Source organism: Cricetulus griseus, chromosome 4 (assembly GCF_003668045.3).
Source record: "Cricetulus griseus strain 17A/GY chromosome 4, alternate assembly CriGri-PICRH-1.0, whole genome shotgun sequence".
NCBI classification, from domain to species: Eukaryota; Metazoa; Chordata; class Mammalia; order Rodentia; family Cricetidae; genus Cricetulus; species Cricetulus griseus.
The window spans coordinates 54,263,778-54,278,087 of record NC_048597.1 but is presented as its reverse complement, the minus strand read 5'-3'; the positions used below and the strand labels follow the sequence as shown (position 1 = coordinate 54,278,087).

Genomic DNA, 14,310 nt, shown 5'->3' with positions numbered 1-14,310 from the left:
TGGGCCTGGTGACACATCCCTTTAATTCTAGCACTTGGCAGGTAGGGGTAGGCAGGTCTTTGTGAGTTTCAGAGCCTAGTCTAAATAGTGAATTCTAGACCAGCTAAAGTCCACACTGAAATCTTGTCTCAAAACAAACAAATACATAAATAACATAAGAAACTACCAAAAACAGTCACATTGCAAATAGAATCCAAAGATAACAAGTAATGCTGACTTCACATCAGAAAGAAAGGAAACCAAACATCATGGAACACAGTCTAAAGTTCTGAAAAACACTGTTAACCTCAAATTTGTTGCCAGATAAAATTGCATCAAAAATGGGTAGGAAATAATGGTATCTTCTGGCAAACAAAAAAATGAGAGAATTTGTTGTTACAATATCTGAAATTCAATGAACGTTAACATTGCCTAGACTAAGCATGGTGGCACACACCTGTAATCACACTGAGAGGTGGAGATAGGAGGATTGGAAGTTCAAGGCCAGCTTCAGCTATATACCCACTAGCTTTTAAAAGGAAGAAAGAAAGCTTTCAAATTAAATAAAATTATTCTAAAAGGAAACTAAAAAAAGAACCCAAAATAGGGCTGGAGAGATGGCTCAGCAGTTAAGAGAACTTGTTCTTGTGGAGGACTCAGGTTCAATTCCCAGCACTCACATGGCATCTCACAGCTGTCCATAAATCCAGTTCTAGGAATCCAGTGCCCTCTTTACACCTCCACAGGCACCAGGACTGAACATGGTACACAGACATACATGTGAACAAAATACTCAAACACACAAAGTAAATAAAAATAAATAAGAACCAAAAATAATCATGTGAACTGGAAACTATTATTATGCAAATTTATATAATGATTTCTTTAGGGCTTTTATCTAATATAATCAGCCATTTAAAATAAAACATTGTCAACATCCTCACAAAGGGAGGGGTAAGGTTATCTGTGGCTCAGCATCTGTGGAGACCTTCAGGACCACGAGGGCCTTGTTACCCAAAGATGCTCAAGTCCTTTATATAAAATGTGCCCATAAGCTTTACTGTTTTAGAATATTATTTTAAGATGTGTAACATTTGCTTATGCTGTGGAACATTTGTTTAATGATGGAAAGATATGTTGCATTTGTTTAACTCTGTGAAGCCGTGTTACTTTGTCTAAAACACCTGATTGGTGTAATAAAGAGCTGAATGACCAATACCAAGGCAGGAGCAAGGATAGTCAGGGCTGGCAAGCTGAGAGAATAAATAGTAAGAGAAATCTAGGAGGAGGATCAGACAGACAGGGAATAAACAGAAAAGAAAAGACATACAGAAATAGAGAAAGGTAAAAGCCCAGTGGCAAAAGGAAGACAAGATAATTTACAAGAAAAGCTGGCTAGAAACAAGCCAAGCTAAGGCTGGGCATTCATAAGTTAGAATAAGACTCTATGTGTGGTTTATTTGGGACCTGGTTGTCAGGCCCCCAAAAGAGCAAAGAACAACAAGTAAAGGAGAGTGAAAAAATAAAAGAAAACAACCAATTATACATGTGTACAGGGACGACAAATATGGATATCTGACTGATACAAGCTTCTTATGACACACATAAAATGATGCAATATTATTTGAACATGGGATACAGTACAAGGAAAATAGAGGTACTCAAAAGCTTATTAGTTGTTAAGAATGGAGTGCCAGAGGCTAGAAATGTGGTTAGAGGTTAAGAGCGCTTGTTGCTCTTGCATAGGACCTGAGTTCCATTCCCAGTAACCACACGGCAGCTAGCAATTGCCTGTAACTCCAGTTCCAGAGGCTCTGATGCCCTTTTCTGGCCTCCTTAGACAGTGCATGCATGTGGTACACAAACATGCAGATAAAATATGCATACACATAAGATAACAATAAATCTTTGTTATGATGGCGTACCAGAAACAACTCAAAAGAAGAAAAGAACATTGGTCATGGTGGCTCATGCTTGTAATCCCAGCCCTCAGGATGCTGAGCAGGAAGGCTGTCACAAGTTCAAGGCCAGCCTGGGCTGGACAGTGAGCTCTAGGCCACCCTAAGTTACACAATCCAACCCTGTCCATTCCTCCCAAAAACAAAACAGGGAAAACTGGAGCAAAACTCAATTTGAGCAGACATCAACATGATATACTCAGTCTCAACCACATGGACAGTTTATATAAAAAGCAAAAGCCCTCAACGTCCCACATAAAAGGCAAATGTTACCATATTGTAATTTTTAAAGGTACAACCCAACCTATACTCTTTACAAGAAGTCTTCTTCAACAGTGACAGCTATGTTAACAATGAGAATATTTTTTAGAAGAGAAAACACAACAGCTAAACAAAATAAAGTGAAACTAGCCATGTTAGTATCAAAGTGAACATGAGAACTGGGAATACCATCAAGGTGGAAGAGTTTTGTCTTGTAATGACATCAGAAAGAAAAGCACATAGAACAGACACTGATAACCTGAAGGGAGAAAGAGATACACTCACAATTATCCATGGAGATTTCAGCATGCCTCCTTCTCTAGTGATGGAAGAAGTAGATGAAAGCCAGTAAGGACATAGAAGATGAGCAATTTACCATGGTGGCATACTTCAGTAGACAACAGCAGAATTCATTTCCTTTCAAGTGCACATAGTATAATCACCAAGGGAGATCACATTCACGGCCACAAAAATAATTTGAAGAAATATGTGTGAAAGGCACATTCTTTGACAGGGGTTGGGGACAACAGGAGTACATGCATTTTTTAGGGGTTATTGAATGATCCAGCTATTTTCTTTTTTAAACTTTTTTCAATTGTATTTTGTGAAAGTGTGTGCCACAATGGGAAACTTAAGAGTTGATTCTCTTTGCCCTTGGAATTAAACTTAGTGTCGATGCCAAGCACCTATACCCACTGAGCCATCTTCTCTCTCGTAATGCAGAGTTTTCTTCCCAGTTCATTGTTTTTTCTAGGGCTGGGCAAATGAGTACATACATTCGGAAAATAGGAGCCCAGTCTCCTGTGTTAGGAAAAGAAATTAAAATAAGAGTTTTAAAATGCCACTTCCAGTAAAGAAACCAGAAATTGGAGGTGGTGTCATACTCTCAGGGTGAGGGCAGAGAAAGGACCATGTGAGTCTGGGTCATTGTCAAAAAGCAAGGAAATGACAACAAACGAAGGGGACAAATCAGAAGTATACAGATGCCACTTAAAGCTCAGATCTTGGACAACATGTGAATGTTTACTTAAATAACCGTTGCAACGTTTATAAATCACCAAGTGGGATAGACTCCATAACTACCCCAACGCAGGGAGGTGCTTCAACTCATTTCTCCAGGAATGAAGTGGCCCTTCTTCCTGAGGGAAAACTTTGAGAAGGGGAGGTAGCAAGATGAACTACAGCTAATACAGGTGGTACAATCCGAAGAATCATCTGGGCTGAATGCCTATGCCCTCCAAATTCACAATCTGAGATTCTGATCCCTCTGTGAGGGTTGTTGTTGTACACTGTACCTTTGGGAGGTAATGGAGGCTATGCTAGGTCTTGAGGATGGGACCTGTCTTAGGGTTTTCTATTGCTGTGAGGAGACACCAAGATCACAACAATGCTTATAAAGAAAACATTTAACTAGGGTGTCTCACGGTTTCAGAGGTTCAGTCCATTGTCATCATGATGGGAGCATGGTGGTGTGCAGGCAGACATGGTGCTGAGGCTGAGAGTGCTACATCTTTCAGGCAACAGGAGGTCAACTGACAGTCACACTAAGCAAAGCCACACCTCCTAATAGTGACATTCCCTTGGGGGGAGGTCATCTTCTTTCAAACAACCACAGGACCTTTATGATAAGTGCCCTTAAAAAAAAGAGGAAGAGACCTGTTAAGATGGCTCAACACAAAAAGCCTGAGGGTTCAATTCCCAACACCACATGGTGGCTCACAACCAACTGTAAGTCCAGTTCCAGGGAATCCAACAGGTACACATGAGGTACACATACATGAATGCAGGCAAAACATTGATACACATAAAGTAAAATTAATAAATGTAAAAATAAACATGTTCTATAACTATAGAAAAACTCAACCAGGAAACAATTATAAAGCTGCTATAAGAAAATAAAGAAGGATTGGCTTTGGGCAAATAAGGATTTCAGGGTATGAATGAAATGAAAAAAAGCACTAAAAATATGATAATACCTCAGAGGAAATAAAAGTATAAAACATGAAAAAAAAAGTATAAAACATGTTTACATAAAGAAAGAAAACCAGGCAGTGGTGGTTCATGCCTTTAATCCCAGCACTTGGGAGGCCGAGCTTGTGGATCTCTGTGAATTCAAGGCCAGCCTGGTCTACAGAGAGAGGTCAAAGACAGCCAGGGCTACACAGAGAAACCCTGTATCAGAGAAAAAAAGATAAGCTAAATTAAAATTTAGGTAACAAACTGAGGGAATAGATGTGAAATTGACAAGAAATGCCAGCATGTCAAAAAAAGAATACAGAACCCTCATTGCAAATAGACAAGGGACCTGAAAAGAGCATTTACAAAGGAACTTTAAATACCAACAAATATTTAATGAGAATTAAAGAGAAATTAAATATCCTTCCCTTCCGGTGGGAGTTATGTTTCAGAATAAACAAGCCTTCCCAGGTGAGGAAGGACAGCTGTACTTAATAGAACAATGCAAGAAATACAGAATGAGAAAAATCATCATTTTTGAGCCAAATGAGAACATCGCCTTAGATAGAAATTAACTATTAGTGATAAAGTCATTAGGAGAATGGTAGACAGACAGAGGACAATCTGGAACTGCTAAAGTACACTGTACTCTTTACTGTCCAGTCCCTAAAGGGAAACCCACTTACACAGTTCAAAGGGCACCAAGGCACCCCGAGAGCAACCTCAGCATCACTAATGATTGACTGATGAGATATTATTTGTCAGGCTCCTTGAGGTATGAGGATCAGGCAGAGAAGTGAGAGAAATTAATAATCTTGGTGTTTGTACAAAGCAAGCACACAAACAAAGCAAAATAACTCAACAAGGTCATTTCTTTTTGCAAAAAGGCAAACCAAACTCAAATTGAGCTAGCACACACACTCAGCCAAGATGGCCTATGTCTTTCATCCCTAAAGGATGAGTTACTTTAAGTTATAAGAGCTACTTAGAGAAATGAGTCAATTTAAGTTATAAGAGCTACTTAGAAACAAGCCTAAGCTATCAGCTGAGCTTTCATAATTAATAATACGTCTCCATGTTGTTATTTAGGAGCTGGCTGGTGGACAGAGAAAGGCTCCCTATACACTCATATAGCTGTGCGTGCACAATCACATGCAAAGACAAACACTAAAACTTCCCAAACAAGAACAGAGAACCTAAATGAAAAAGTTGGCCTAATGTAGAGGGGGGATGGATTGAGAAAGACAGAGTTGTAAAAGCTGTCTCTGTAAAATTACATGCTGTGTTAACAACAGGAGTCATTTAAGATTGCTATAAAAAATTATAATGTAGAAGCATATAAAGTCAAAACAGAAAAGTCATCCCTCAGCTTTTGCAATTTTCCTTTTACTGGCTTAGTGGGTATTTTTCCATACACAGCTTTTTTTGAAAATGAGATCAAATTCTATCTATTATCCTACAACTTCTTTTAACAATATTTTGTGCACATTCCTTCCTACCCCATCTGTCAGCATGGGGTTTATTTTATTCTTCTTAACAGTGGCAGATGGTGACACAGATGATCTGTAAGTTATTCAATCATTTCTATTAATATATGTTTAGGTTCTTCCTCATGACATTCTAAACATCACAAATGCTTTTTGCTCAATGTATAAAAGATAGTGCAGTTTGTTGTCCTGGCAGTTGTCCTTGGTCTAAGGCAGTGATTCTCATCCTGTGGGTAACGACCCTGAGTAGGTTGAATGACCCTTTCATAGGGGTCACCTAAGACCATCAGAAAACACAGATATTTACATTGTGATTCGTAACAGTAGCAAAATGACAGTTATGAAGTAGCAATGAAAATAATTTTATGTCGGGCGTTGGTGGCGCACGCCTTTAATCCCAGCACTAGGGAGGCAGAGGCAGGCGGATCTCTGTGAGTTCGAGACCAGCCTGGTCTACAACAGCTAGTTCCAGGACAGCCTCCAAAGCTACAGAGAAACCCTGTCTCGAAAAACCAAAAAAAAAAAAAAAAAAAAAAAAAAAAAAAAAAAAAAAAAAAAGAAAGAAAGAAAGAAAGAAAGAAAGAAAGAAAGAAAGAAAAAGAAAATAATTTTATACTTGGGGGTTACCACAACATAAGGAACTATGTTAAAGGGTTGCAGAATAAGGAAGATTGAGAGCTACCCATCTAAGGGTGTATACAGTTAAAATTTAAAGCCACTCCAATTGCTCTAAAAACTCTTATGCTGACTTGCACTGTCATTCTATCATACTCATTTCCCCCTTATCAACTTAGATGTGTGCCATCAGGCTTTTCATCTCCCCAGTATCCCCTTTTCCAATGTGCTCCAACACTAGTCTTTACCTGATTAGTGAGGTTGGCAATTTTAAAGTTGCACAAATGTATTTCTCATTTTATCTCACCTCTTGCCACATTCTTTTGCCCAGGCGCTGTACGAGTACTATATTAAGTTTCTTCTCCTGTTTCTGAAATGCTTTGACAAAAGCAGCCAGGAGGAAAGGGTTGGTCCAGCTCACAGCTCCAGCTTTAGGGGAACCGGTCACATCACATCTGCAGTCAGCACAGAGCAATGCCTTAGTGCTCAGCTCCCTCCCTCTTCTTCATTCAGTCCAGGACCCAGTCCTTATGTGGGCTGCTCTCCCTGCCTCCATTAACAAGACCAACATAATCCCCAAAGTCAGGCCAAGATGCCCGTCTCCCAGGTGATTCTAAATTCTGACAGTTACCACTAAGGATCACACGTCCTATTAATCTGAAGAAACCCTAGATTTAAAATGGTTTCTTTAGGCTGAGCCTGGTAGTGCAGGTTTGCAATTCCAGCTACGTAAGAAGTTGAGGCAGGAAGATCATGAGTTCAAGGCATGCCTGGACTAGCCAGGCATGAATAGTTTACTGAATATGTGTGTGTGTGTGTGTGTGTGTGTGTGTGTGTGTGTGTGTGTGTACACACATACATTCTCTGTCTTCCTCTCCCCCTCTCTCTCCCAGACACACACACACACACACACACACACACACACACACACACACACACAAGCTTGTCTTCAGATATTACAAGTTCAGTTAACAAAGGACAAAATAAATCTATTCTCATTTCTTGGGCTGTTGTTTTAATATTTACCTATTTAGATTCAAAAGTCCCCAAGGCACATGCTGTTCTCATGTTTTAAAAATAGACGCTCACGCCATACTTCCCAGATAGTCTTATTGTCATAATTTTTCAGGTGAGGAATCAGAGCACGAAACCTTGTGCTTAGTTAGTCACAAAATGACCCAGCAGTAGACATGCATCTAAAGTCCATCTTATTTTTCAATTATGTGCCCCGCACTTCCCTCCTTCGGTTCACTCCCCTCCACAGTCTCATTTACTGGAATAAAGAGCCAGTTAGTATTCATAGGTTTTATTCAAACACATAAATATGTAAGTTCATGAAAGAGTGAACCGATTGTACTTTGGCTATAAGTTATTTCTTGTTCCTGTTTACAAATAAGGCTTTAATTATTGTATACTTGGTCAGAGGAAAATTGACCTAGAAATAATTTTCCCTTCAACCAAAATTCAGTGAGAAATATATTTTAATACAGTGGCATTTGTGCAGAGAGAAAAACCCGCAATGTGACATTGCTGCTATAGTTTAAGAAAAAATAAGGCAGGCTTCAGGGAAAGACTTTAAACTTTTATTACAGGAGAGGGTTTGAGGTGGGGGAAGTTCTCCAAATCCAAAGTATGCTTTCCTTAGCTGCTATAAGTATAGCCATCATTTCTTCACCACCTCGATGCGACAGTGACCTTGGAGGACGAATGGAATGGAGACAAAAGTCTCTTTCTCAGAAAGAATGAGTTGATTGCCTGGTACACCAAGACCTCCTTTTTTCCCCACCATTTCCTAGGGACTGGAAGATATTATTATTAACACTGTTAAAAATTATCTTTGAATTAAGCATTAACACTACATGCTATCTGCTTTTGCACTTGTTTAGTTTTCTTAGCAACTCTGTGCCTGAAGTATAATTATTACTTTATCTTGTAGGATTGTTAGGAGCCGGTGCGTATGTAAGGAGCCATTGGAAGCTGTGCGCATGCGCAATGGGTAACTTTGTAACTTTCCTGCCCTTAGTCTCCGCCCCTCCCGTGACGTCATATGGTTCGATCAGCTGACGTCACATGGTCCGAGGGTTTCAGCCAGTCAGAATGTAACACTCCTGAGGCGACGGTTGCCAGCCTATATAAGGAGGGGTTTTCCGGCGTTCTGGGTCTCCATTTTGTAAGCTTATGCCTTTCCTCTCAAGAGGCATTAAAGCTTTACTGCAGAAGGATCCTGAGGAGTGTCCCCGTGTCGTTTTTGCTGGCGAGGCGGTTAGCGCGGGACATAGGATGAAGTCTTGGAAAATTTGGTTGAGGTCCCCACAGCTAGTAAATGGAAGAGCCAGGATTCAAACCGAGCCCTGAAAGCTCTCATTTTTTTTTGTCCATGATATGACTTTCCAATACACTTTATCCCTCAGTGTGTCTGTGTTGAATCAATTCCAGAATGTTCCTGGATACCAAAATCTGAGGATGTTCAAGTCCCTTATATAAAATGGCCAGTTTCATGTAAACCACTAGAAATCCTCTGGTTTACTCCAAATCACCTCCAGAGTATGTATAACACCTAATGCAATGTAAATGTTAGGTGAATAGTTGCTACATATACTCTTTAGGGAACGATGGCAAGGATAAAAGATGTCTATATCCAGAGCAGGCACAATTTTTAATCTGCAGTTGATTGAGTTTGTGCATGTGAAAGCTGCAGATAGGGAGGGCAGAGTGTTGCTATGAAGGTGAAGGTAGACCAGTTAGTTGTTTAGGTTTGTTCTCACAGGGTACTTCACAACTTACAGACTCAGCTATTTCTGTGTCTGCTTTCCAGCTTTACAAATTCAAACCTAATGTTCTAAATTGGTTCATACAGGAATGGAATATTATAGAGCAGGAGCCTGCCAGAGGGATTCTGGGAGAAATGTGAGTAGACACATTTTTGTATAAAGATGGGGAGTCAAGTTTCAAGAAAGACACAGTCATGGAGAGGCAGTAAATACAAAGAGCAAGACCAAAAGATATGTCCAGACTATCCTAGAAATCATACAGGTCTCCACTGACCAACCAAATGACAACAGAAGACCCTGAAGAAGTAGAGAAACAGAAAGGTATGTGGGATTATTGGGTTCCCTTGATGAAAAGCAATCTTTGTGTAACTGAAGACTTATTGCGACATCAGAACCCACCTTTGCAGCTCTTGGGGTAGGGGATACAGGAGCAGAAGCCAGACAGCTCTCTGAGGTGCTCTGATTGACCCCACTAAGCAACCATACTAGAAACTAAGCTATAGTTTATTTAGCCTGCTTTACCCACTTTGCCTGTAAGTATAAATGTTTAATTTATATTCATGGGGATCAGTCCATTGAAGATATGGTCCATTTCCACTTAGCCATAGCTGATTGGACCTCCTGAGTTGAGGAGCTGGTCAACAACTGTTCGGGATCTGTTTAGAAGCCATGTGTGGTAATTCATGCTTGTAATCTCAGCACTAGCCAGAGGCAAGAGTATTACAGCAAGTTCAAGGCCAACTTGCTCTACATAGTGAGTGTCAGGCCATCCAGGGCTATCTATTAAGACTGTTTCAAAGAATCAATCATGCTATTATAGTGTTACTTAACATGTAAACTGTATTGCTATACATAAAATAAAATGTGGGTTTAAAAATTTTAAGAAAGGGGCTGAGAAATGGCTTAGTACAGCAACTCTCAACCTTCCTAACACTGTGACCCTTTGATAACAGTTCCTCATGCTGTGGTGACTCCCAGGCATAATTATTTCATTGTTACTTCATAACTGTAATTTTGCTACTGTTGTGAATCATAATGTAAATATCTGTTATAAAACCCCAAGAGGTTGTGACCCACATATTGAGACTGGCTTATCAGCTAAGAACGGTTTCTGGTCCTCCGGGGGACCTGAGTTTAGAACTCAGCACTCATATCAGGTCACCAAGCATCAGTCCACTTTTCCTCTCTAGCATTCCGCTTCCCAGAGACTAACACAATGGCTACTCACTTCAGCCTCTTCTCACTGAGGGCTGTGTGAAGATTTAATGTGTGTACTAACTTGGCTGAGCTGACATGCCCAGAAAGATGGTCAAACATGAATAAGATTAATATTTAAATTGGTAGAATCTGAGAAAAGCTTCCAAGACTTGAACTGAATAAAGTCTGACTTCCCCCAGGCAAGGAGGGTTTCTGCCAGTTGATGGTTTTCAGGGTTGGATTGCAGTATTCACACTTCCATGGGTCTCCCAGTTTTTCGTGTAGATTTTGAATGTGCCAGCTATTATAATCCTATGCATTATTTCATTATCTCTGTGTGTGTGTGTGTGTGTGTGTGTGTGTGTGTGTGTGTGTGTGTGTGTGTGAGAGAGAGAGAGAGAGAGAGAGAGAGAGAGAGAGAGAGAGAGAGAGAGAGAAGAGAGAAGAGAGAATGCTACTGTTTCTTTGGAGAACCTTGACCACACAGTTAGTGATGGATAAATGGATGACTACTACCACTTGTGGGTTGTTTATTTGTTTTGTTTTGTTTTGTTTTTTAGTCTGTATGAGTTAGGGACTTTGCTTCTAACTCAGTCTCACAGAAAAAAACACTCAACACTACAAAGTAGAACACGTTATAAAAACTCCCTTCCCTTGTGTATTAAATCTCATTAGATTCCATTTTAGAGTAACCTTCCTGACCTTGTCTTCAGATTCCAGCTTAGCTCAGTGTTTCAAGTAGTGGGAACGTATAAATTAGCCAGGAGATTACTTGTCATGCTTTAACACCAGCAATAATAAGTACTGATTCTGGACCTATATTGCCAGCAAATCACAAATCTCCATAACCTCTATCTGCACACAAATGTCACTGGTATCTGCAAGTGCCAGAGAAGAGATGCTAATTTGCAAACTTTTATTGGCTGTAATTTGTCTGAAGATGGTGAATGGAATCACAAATCAAGCTAAGGGGTGTGTTTTGGTACCCTTCATCGGTATACCAAGTTGTTGAAAAGATGAGGTGAGGGTGTGTCAAGAATAGAACCTTAGATCAGTCAGTCAATCATGCAGTCAGTTTGGGATCTTTTACTTATTTCAGTTAACCAATAACTCTTTTAGAGAGGAGAGAGAAGATGAGGAAATGGGCAGCACTTACTAAAATTGTACTTGAATCTTGTGGCAAGTGACAAGGATGCTATGTAGACCATAAGAGTATCCATGTTTTTATACAAAATTAGGATCAATTATAATAAAACACGAGAAAGTTGCATGTACTAAGAAATAAAAAGGCAAACATAATAATATATAGGTCAAAAGGTTAGACTATGACAAAAAACAATCGCCCATGAAATTGCATAATGAAAATTCTACATACTAAAACTTGCTCAATGTAGTCAAATGGAACTAGATGAAATAACGATATCTTTATGATTGCCCATATTAGGAAATGAAAAGATACCCAAGGAATGAGCAAAGAATTCAGTCTAAGAACTGAGAAAAAGTAATAGAACAGACCTAGTGAGAAGGAAGAAAAAAAGGAAAATGAAATTAGTGATTGCCAAAAGTAGAAAACAGTGAGATGAATGCCCAAGCAAAAACTGATTCCTTGAACAGGACAAAGCTCTCACAGTACTTACCAAAAGAGCAAACAGAGGAAGAGAAGCACAAATGAGTCACTTTAATTATGAAAGGGCTGATGTAACCATAAATGCAGCAGAGTTCAGAGCTTAGTGGAGAATAATAAAGATGAGCATCTCATCAAGTTCTGAAAATACAATTGAAATGGAAAACCAAAACTGCTTAGAGACTGGATGGAAAACCAGACAGCCAGTCACAGCACAGAAAATGAACCAGTGGTTGCTAATAGATTGTTTAAAGAGCCATCGGGCCCAGATTTTAAAATATATTTTATTTTAAAGTAATTATAGAATCGAGGGTCACAAAAATAGCACTGAACATGTAATCTTCACCAGCTTCCTCTATTAATGTTTTATACAACAGCTCGCCAATAATCAGGACCACAATGTCACCATTGGAATAATAAACAGGAACACAAAAAACTTAAAACATTTTATTTGTTTTTCTGACACCCTCTAGGGCACTGGTTCTCAACTTTCCCAATGCTGTGACCTTCTAATGCAGTTCCTCATATTGTGGTGACCCCTAACCATAAAACTGTTTTTGTTCCTATTTCATAACTGTAATTTTTGGGACTGTTATGAGTTGTAATGTAAACATCTGTGTTTTCTGGTGGTCTTAGGCAACCCCTGTCAAAGGGTTGCTCAGCCCTAAAGGAGTCGAGACCCACAGGTTGAGAACCACAGCTCTAGGGATTTAATTCAGGGTTCCAAATTGCATTCAGTTATCATATATGCTTATTCTCTTTCTATCTGTGACATTGTCTCAGCATTTTTGTGGTTTTTCATGATTTTTTTTTTTTTGAGACAGAGTTTCTCTGCGTAACAGCCCTGGCTGTCCTGCAACTCACTTTGTAGACCAGACTGCCTTCAAACTTACAGAGATTTGCCCACATCTGCCTCTGGAGTGCTGGGATTAAGACATGAGCCACCACTCTCTGCATAGTTTTGGTACTTCTGAAAAGTATCGGTAACTCATTTTGTGATGTTTGAGTTTGCAGTGTTTCCCTATGATTCTACTGAGGTTGTACCATAGGGGGGAAAGAAAACAATACTATTTTATATTCTTGGTGCATCCAACACAGAGAATGAACGTGATGTCAAGATAGTGTAGCTAGAGGTAGTGGCACATGCCTTTAATGCCAGCACTCAGGGCGCAAAGGTAGACAAGTCTCTGTGCATTCAAGGCCAGCATGGTCTACATATCGAGTTCCAGTCCAGCCAGGGCTATAGAGAGATCTTGTCTCAAAAAAAAAATCTTACCACTTTCAACATGGTGACCCTGGCAGGTCACTCTTCCCAGGCTCTGTCTTAGTGTTATAGGAGAGCATAGGACTCTGCCCCATGATATACAGGCCCTTTCCACAACATTAGAAATGAGACTGGACTGACTGGACTCTCTGTCTGTGCCAGCGCATTCCTCTGACTTTCCAGAGTCCTGTGGACAATGACTAAGGAGACAAAGCACGCAGGAAGCAGTCCTGGAGGAAGAAAAATACGTACCTTATTATAGATGACTTATTACTTACTAGTGCTGGTATATATAGCTCTAGCTTCTGAAGCCTACTTAATGGCTGGAGGATGTGACACAAATCACACCATGTTTCTGTTCTCTGGGAAGAAGGGAACTTTGACCTTAAAGTCATAGGACCAGATCATCTTGGAAAAGAAACAAACGCTTGAGTGCTGAGAGTTAATCATATTCCTTAATTCATAGCTGATTGTCAGTGTTAGTGCACAGAAAGCCCCTCTTGCTTTATGTAATTTATTTGCGACTATCCATTCATGTTTTCCAAACTAATAAACACAGTATCTTTATAAATATGTGTTGGTTTGTGGTGTGTGTGTGTCATCTTTGCTGTTTTGCTGTAGGTGTTAAATGGCATTGTACAGCATCTGATGTGAAAGCCTGGATTAGTGTCTGGGGTATTAAGTAGACCATCCCTTCCATAGGACCTCAGGATAATGTGCTGATGAATAGACTTTATTGCATTTCTATGGTTTTCTGTGCCCTTTGAAATGTGATTAGTTCTTTTAAGACTCATGGACCCTCATGATACTGAGCTCATAAATAATTAAATCCAATTAATACTCCAGACTGAACCAAACCTAATTCATTTCAAGTTCTGGTTCTCAGCAGAGGACGCCTCGGTTCACTACTTCTGAAATAATATTGCACCTTATTCCAGCTTCCCTTCCATTCATTTTGGTAATAAAATGCGGGGACAACAGAGAGAGAAAGAGTTGTGCGTGTAGGACTTACGTTAAAATATGCTGCTTTATTACTTAAGGAGATTTAAGAAGAGTAGAGCAAATGATATAGCAAAGTATATGCTTCTAAAGTTTTTCTTTGAAATAATTTCTGAAATGTGAAATAATGTTTGAAAAGGCACTAAGATAATATAAAGCACATCACTACGAGTCTCTCTGAAGGCTTCCCCGACTACCC

At 39.6% G+C, this 14,310-nt stretch overlaps 1 non-coding gene across 1 annotated transcript; it reads left to right on the top strand.

Annotated features, from left to right (window-relative positions):
* Positions 1 to 13,129: 13,129 nt before the first annotated feature.
* On the top strand, positions 13,130 to 13,342 carry LOC113835444. The gene has a single exon (XR_003484987.1). It is a non-coding gene; the product is annotated as a small nucleolar RNA SNORA73 family (small nucleolar RNA).
* The last annotated feature ends 968 nt before the right edge of the window (positions 13,343 to 14,310 follow it).